The sequence below is a fragment of the Canis lupus genome, chromosome 32 (genome assembly GCF_003254725.2).
Source record: "Canis lupus dingo isolate Sandy chromosome 32, ASM325472v2, whole genome shotgun sequence".
NCBI classification, from domain to species: Eukaryota; Metazoa; Chordata; class Mammalia; order Carnivora; family Canidae; genus Canis; species Canis lupus.
In genome coordinates, this window is record NC_064274.1 from 12403972 (window position 1) to 12412181 (window position 8210).

Sequence of the window (8210 nt, forward strand, 5' to 3'; positions counted from 1 at the left end):
GGAACTGGTAAAACAGTCTCTCTAAAGCTGTTGTCCTGTTATCTGATACTGGAGTTTAAAGTCCGCCAGGTAGACAGTTGGGGAGAGAAGATGGAAGGTAAGTGGGGAAGTCCAAGAACGAGTTAGACCCACAAGCATGAGCTGGAGACCACAAGGAGACTCAAACATGTATCAATTCTGTCTGTGATCTTGAGGGTAGGGATGTCCTACAGAGGTTGAGACTTTTGTCATGTAGCTAAATGCTCACCAGTGTCAGGAGCTGGATGAGAGGAGGGATGGTCCAGAGCTGCAGGTGCAGGCCTGGCTGCTGCCTCACACCAATGAGGTGAGAAAGCAGATAAATGATAATGTATGTGAGCTACAAAAATAGCTGCCATTTCACTTTCACCATCCAAATCTCACACAGGAATCTCTCTCAGGGCTCATGCTAACCAGATGCATACCGGAGAGTTCTGGGAAATATAGTTCAGTCTGGCCAAGCTGACACATTGCAAAACTACCACAGTCTCATTACAGAATAGTGGTTCAGTCATATACAATAATCTTTTGTTAGCTAGCTTTGTAGAGTCCTGTGTTAAAACAACCAAAGATTGCCTTAGGTATTTATATAGAGAGATACTTAAATCGAGGGGGTTTTGGCTATTTTGCCTAAGAGCCTGGTGCCCTGAATGGGTAAAACTAGATAAACATCATTTCTTAGATAATTTTATATAGGTGAAGAATATGTAATGTTAACTTGCACAGCCACATACACTTGTTAACCACCTTTCTGAAGGTTAAAACCACAAATTAAATGTAGGTTTTTTATAAGTGTGTAAAAATTACTTAGAGAAGTGCAAATGACTAGATAGAATTCTTTAGTATTTATTGACATGTAAGCATGAGGTTGAGAAATTCCTCTATGTATGAAAATGAGTTAAGAATCACATATCTCATTAAACCCAAATGAAACATATCCTCTACTCAGCTCCTGCTTAGCAGGATCTGGAAATGACTAGGCACCCTAAAAGCAATATGTGATGTGAAGCAGGAATCGAAAGAGACGGTGGTCTTAACTGGTTGTCATTTACATCTTTCGTTTCGCAAATTCTATAAAATCATATAAACATGTGAAACCATGGCCAGGTCTCTTTGGAATTGTGAAAGTGAAGTATACAGGAACTTAAGGCTCTTTGGGTGTGTGGTAAATCTGCACAAGGGCTGTGCTGTATTATGATTGCCTGTTAGGTCCCTGAGATCACTGCCCACACTGCTTAGCACATAATTGTCTCATTAAATGTATATTGGAGGGAGAATATAACAAATGAGAGGGAGTGAGGGGAGAGAGAAGGAGAACATAGGCAGGGAAGAGAGAAGGATGGAAGAATGCAAAGCAAAGAAAGGAAGGGAGAAAAGTAGAAGAAAGAGTAAGGATGGTGAAGGAGAGAAATGGACAAGCTAATTGAATCAATCAAAGACAAAAATGTAGGCCAGAATCCAGGTACCCCAGTGAGCTCTTTAATGAATCAAATAAAACTACACGGGTGTTTGGTAGACCTATACTTAGTAAATCATGATTATAAAAATATTAGAAACATCTTTTATCATATAAATGTTACAACATGTGTAGAAAAGTAATATTTGCGTTATTAAGATTAGTGCTTTGTTCTTCAAAGATACCTTATTCAAAAGAACATTTCCATGGTTCTGTAAGGTTTTAATGAAGGTTTATTTTTGAAAAATCTGATGTCTAATATTTCCTTGTTTAGTGCTCCTTGTTTAGGGGTCAAGAATGATCAATTTGGCATCTGTGGATCCCAAAGAGCCCATGGCTAGAACTCAAGGTTCTAGAGCTCAAGGTGGTCTGTGAACTTAGATGAAAAAAATGTAACAATTTTCAACTAATTTCTAACTGTAAGCTACCATTTCTTCCACATTTTAAAACATTATTATGAAAAGATGTTCACAGGTTTTCAGTGTCTCACGGGCACAAACAGGATTAAGAAATCTGCTTTTTGCAAGGACAAAATGTCTTCCTTCATTGCAGTATTTTTTTCTAATTGGTATTCTAGAAACACTAATGGAAAATAATGGTGCTTACAGGCATAGTACACAAGGTGGCAGCACATCATAACTTATTTTTCCCAAATCAAATTCCACCCCCCCCCCCCATACTAGGCCGTATCTGAATGCGAAGTGGAAACTATGAGACAATTAGAATGTAATACATTTTCAAAAAATGGCTTTCAATACTTTTTAGCCTACCCTTCTACTTTATTAGTATGCTCTTTTTGTGTGTGATATATAGCACACATAAAAATGTCTGGATTTTGGAGTAGGGTTTTATGCAGCATCATGTGTAAAATAGGAACGGTTACAAACTATTATTTCTTACTAACAAGCTCATGACCAATTCAGGTGGTATCCTTTACAAAATGTAGAACTGTGAAGTAACTATGACCTAGCATTCTATTGCTTTAGAGACTTTGGCCCGTGTGACATTTACTGACAGTGTCTATCTATGTTAGTACATCTAGTTCTGACTTTAGATATGGCAAGTAAGGGTAAAAGAAGAAATTGAATATGTGTGGGCAGGAATTTGTTATGGATAAATGTCCTCCCCTGCCATTAATATGTTGAAGCCTTAACTCCCAATGTGGTTCTATTTGGAGATGAAACTTCTAAGGAAGCTATTGAGGTAAAATAAGGTCATAAGGGTGATGCCTTCAAGGGCTGATGTCTTCATAAGAAGAAATACCAGAGATCAATCTCTTTCTTTCCCTCTCTTAACTCCTGTGCTCACACAAGAGGTCATGTGAACACACAGCAGGATGGTGGTGGCCCACAAGCCAAGAGAAGACACTCAGAGTAAAATCTACTTTGCTGGTATCTTGATCTTAGATTTCTCAGCTTTCAGAACTCTAAGAAATACCTTTTAATGGTTTAAGTCATACAATCAATGCTATTTTGTTATGGCAGTCTGAGTTGACTAATACAGAATGGAAAGGGAAAATAATGATAGCTAATAATGACTGTTTTCCAGCAGTCTAAAGACTCCCCAGATCTAATTTTGTGTAGTACGCCAAACAACCCAGTGAGGCAGATACTATTACTAGCACATTTTATTTACAGATGAGAGAACTAAGATAAGGAAAGTCTAAGTAATGATCAGGTTCTCATGGCTAATAAGTGGAATAATTGGAATGTGAATGGACGATGTCACTCTCTAGAAGCTGTGTCCCATATGGCTACTTTACACTACTAAGAAGAAATGAGCAGTGGCAAGTAAAAATAGGAAGAGAAAGAGGAAGGAAAAATGATATATAGGGTGAACTCAGTGCTGGTGATCAGAACATGTTTTTGTCTCTCAGGGTAGCTTTCTCTGACTCAGGCAGTTTATTCCTGAGGGATACATCTCAAAGCTGGTGGGTCCCTGGAGCCCCAACTCAGTAAGAGAGCTTGGCTATGGAGATCTGCACTGGACTTTTAGATATGTTCTCTAATTTTTCTTCCGTTGTTCTCATAGACTGAATTGCTAAAGCTTTTAAGGACCCCTTGGGCCCCTAACCCTGAAAGCTGAATTTAGGCAGAAACACAGTTACATCAGCACTACCGGACTTAATGATAAATTCTGTGTGATCTGATACATGGCACACTGGCACATATGGCATGCTATTTGTTGAAAATACGAATAAGCACGTTTTACTATAATAAAGCAAAACTCTATGTACTCTTATAGGCGTGAATAAGATGGGAGTTAAAAGCATCTATCTAGCATTGCATACACATAGAATGAATTTATAAATTGCTCATGTTATTAATTCTGCCTAAGAGGTGGAAGATTAACTTGATGATGCCTAGGTTTCCAATACTTAATTTGCTAAGGAAAACATCCTAAATATGTCTCAAACTCCTCCTGGCCAGGGGAGCTGCTGCTGTCTTCATAGAAGCAACAAGGTCTTAAAAATTCTTTAGCACTCTGTCAGGATAGCTGGAGAAGGAAGGACTCACTGAGCAACTTAGCCTCCATCCCCTTAGGTGCCCTTCAGCCCAGAGCATGTAGAAAAGAAGCAAGATAATTTCCATACTCATTGGGACCTGTGAGGAAAGTCTGAAAATTGAGAGCCACTGTGGCCACCAGAGGGTCCCTATTTTTAGGGAGAGAAGGGACACCGTTGTGAGGCTGCAGGGTTACCTCATAGTCTGGCAAGATTTCAGTGAGTCATTATACCAGTCTGAGTAAAGCGCAAGTTGGAGACAATGTGGAAAGTGGGGAGACCAGGAACTGACTGTGCAAGAGAACTTTCCTTGAGTCACACGAGCCTCAGAAGCCTCTGCAGTGAATGCGGCAAGGATAGACAGCGTGCCAGGATGAGATCAGGCAAGCTGCCGCCCAAAGAAGGTCAGGGAAGATGAGAGGCCAATGCACAGGTCACATGGGCACCCTTCCACCATTTCAGTACATTATATAAGCTTCTCTCTGGATCTAGACCCGATTCTGGGAAAATGAGGGAGGAGGAGAAGAGATGGAGGGGCTGCTGTCCAGAAACAACATTTGGAGTTTGAATGGACCGGCTGCATTCCCAAGAAACTAGGAGGTACACAAGAAGTGATTACATTGCTTTCAATTGGCAGATGTCGATATGCTCATTTCCTGCATCCCCTCCCCATGTTTAGTCAAGTAAAATGAAGAATGGTCGGGCAAGCTGAGCTTCGTTATAGACCAAAGAAAATTCTGCACTAACAAATTGTGACTATAAACAATAAAGCCGTTACCTGTCCGAAACAAAAGTTACTTTCCTACCAAGAATTCAGTCTGCTATACCTTAGGATTATGTGTATACACTGTGACATTTCTCTGCTCTTACAAATTCTCTCTGCTGTTCACATTACACAATATCAATGGGGAAGCTAATCAGAGGAAAAGGAGTATGAAACTAGTTGTTTGCATGTCTAAGTTACATTTGAAAAGATACCAATACATTTACATCATGGACATTAAAATATAAAATGCAATTGGACATTCCTAAATATTAAATATATTCATAGAGTTACCTATGGCTTCGTAACAAATCACTCAAAACTAAGTGGGTTAAAGCAACAATATTTACTGTTTCATAGTTTCTGTGGGTCAAGAATTCAGAAAGGGCACCATTGGCATTGCTAGTCTCTGCTCGCCAATGCCTGGGGCCTTGACAGGATGATTTCGAGGCAGGAGGGATGGAGTCATCGAAGACCTGACTTAAGCCAGAGGACACCAGGTGGCTCTCTCACTTGGTGGCAAGATAGTACAAGTACAGACAAGTTGCTTCCCCCACAGGGTAGCTTGAGGATCCCCAGAAATGGTAGTTGACATTCCCTAGAGTGAACGATTCATCAGTTCAAAGAAGTTGTGGTAAGTTTTAGAACCTGTCTTCAGAAGTGCCACACCACCACTTTCTGCAGTATTCTACTGGTCCCACTGATCAGCCAGATTCTGTGTGGGAGGAAACTCCATAGGATAAGGTATTACAAATTACTGTAACACTTATTAGCTTAAAACAAGCAAATATTGGGGATCCCTGGGTGGCGCAGTGGTTTGGTGCCTGCCTTTGGCCCAGGGCGCGATCCTGGAGACCCGGGATCGAGTCCCACGTCGGGCTCCCGGTGCATGGAGCCTGCTTCTCCCTCTGCCTGTGTCTCTGCCTCTCTCTCTCTCTCTCTCTCTCTGTGACTATCATAAATAAAAAATTAAAAAAAAAAACAAAAAAAAAACCAAGCAAATATTTATTATGTGCAGTTTCCAGAAGCATCTTCACTGGCTGGTACTGGTTCAGGGTCTCTGAGATTCCATTCAAGCTATTGGCTGGGGCTGAAGAACCTGCTTGCAAGCCTACTTGTTTGTTGGTAAGCTTCAGTTCCTTGCCTTGTGGACCTCTGCATAGGCTGCCTGTGTGTCCATGCACGTGACAACACGGCAGCTGGCTTCCCTCAAAGTGACTCATGTGAAAGAAAGAGTCCCAAAAAGCCCACTTCCATTGATCTTGGAAGTGACACACCACACTAATTTCCTATTGCTGCTTACCACAAACTTAGTGATTTAGCTAGCACAAATGTATTATCTTATGGTTCTGGGGACCAGAAGCCCCAAATAGGCTTTGCTACACTAAAATCAAGGTGTAGATAGGCCTGTGTTTCCTCTTTGAAGCTTTAGGAGAGAATCCATTTCCTTGCTTTTTCCAGCTTCTAGAGGCCATCTGCATTCTTTGGCTTATGGCCCTTTCTCTATCTTCAGAGTCATGGGCATGGCATCTTCAAATCTCTCTGACTCTTTTCCACTTTTAAGAACCTTTCAGCTTATATTGGTACTACTCAAATAATCCAGCATAATCTCTCCATCTCAAGATCTTTAACTCAATCACCTCTGCAAAGTCTGTTTTGCTGCATAAAGTAACAAGTCAACACATTCATAGGTTTAGGATTTGGGGATTAGGATGTGGACGAACCTGGGGAACCATTACTCTCTTTACCATATATGCCATCACTTTTGCCATATTACATTGGGCACATAGACCAAACTTGGTACTGTGCAGGAGAGCACTACTCATGAGTGTGAATACTGGAGCTGGAGAGCATTGGCAGCCGTTCTGGAGGGTGACTACCACATTTTTATATGACTGTTCTATAACTTTGAAAAGTGTTGATTACTGCTTCAAAGTACAATGCTGCAATAACAATATTATACAGTTATTAACATTTTGTTTTTATTAGATTAAGAATGGTAGTGATGATAAAATAATAATAGCTATTATTGTTTGGAGTGTTTAATTGGTGTTGGGCACCATACTAAGCATTTTATGTAAATCTCCAGGCTATGTAACATCTTGAGATAGGAGGAGATCAATATTTTTATCATTTAGAATGATTAAATATATAAAGAAACAGGCTCAGAGAAGCTCAAGCTAAATGATTTCAGTATGTTCATGCAGGAGAAGTTGGTACAGAGAGAGTTTGATCAAGTATTAGGATATGCAGGTTCCAGTCCCTTTTTGCTAACTTCTCATGATCCTATATTAATGACTTCAATGCTCGTGACCAAGTTTTTCTTATTGTCATTACGTGGACTACAGAGACTATAGATTCTTTACCTATATGATCCTGAAAGAGTCCAGAATCACAATTATTCATGCAATTTATTATCAACCTATAGATGGCACTTTTGTGTAACCAGACGTTCAATATGAATACAGAAACTCAATTTCTAAATTTATGCCAAAGACAATTATATCAGAAAATTAAGCCCTCACACATTTAAATGGAACACCAGTGTCTTGGTTATAGGAAAGTAAAAGGAGGTAAGTGGCCTCATGTAAAGGTTTTTTTGTGTGAATTCTTATCTAGTCATATAGACATACATGAGACAACATAAAAAAAATCTTTTGCACTTGGGCATACCCTCAATTTACCAAATATTTGGAAAAGTCTATTTTGTGAAACACCAAAGTTCTATCCAAGGGAAAGAGATAGAATCATTTCTAGCACTTTTTTTTCTCTTTCCTTTCTTCCTATTTATGTCTAGAGTCTTTTTCATAACATATATTCACATCTTCTCCTTAATTGACTGTCTTGAATAGTTCATTAGTAGAACATATCTGAAAAGTAATTTTATTTTCAGTGACCCTATTATATCCCCACACACTATCTCACCTCTAAAGTAGTGCCAAATGGCTCAGGATATGTAGTTGGAGATATCCTGGGAGAGTTGTTATAAAGAAAAGTGTGCCCAGAGTTAATTATTTCAACTTGGACACAACAAATAAAAGTGATCTGCATCATGGTGGGAGGAGTAAATGCTGCAGATACAGGGTATTATTTAAGCAATGTATCATTTAACCCTGGGCTTCTGTGTTACCAGGAGAGTGGGTACCCCATCTGGCACATCTATCTTTCTAGCCCCAATAATTATAAGAACTCTGAAGTTAGGCCCCTCTGGTGTTCAAAGCCAAATGTTATGTGGATTCAGCTTTCCAGTGTGGGTCCCCTATGCCTTGGGTGCCTGGTGTGACTACTGTTTCTCTCCCCTCTCTGTGTCCACTGTATCCCTCCCACGGACAGCCCCTCTGGTCAGCTTGGCTCGACTGCATCTCCACCCTTCCTAGCCTCTTCAAAGTGGCCTTTCTCTGCATTTAGTTGCGGATAGTTTGTTTTGCCAGTCTTTAAGTCATTTTCTGGTTTATTTATACTGATGTGGG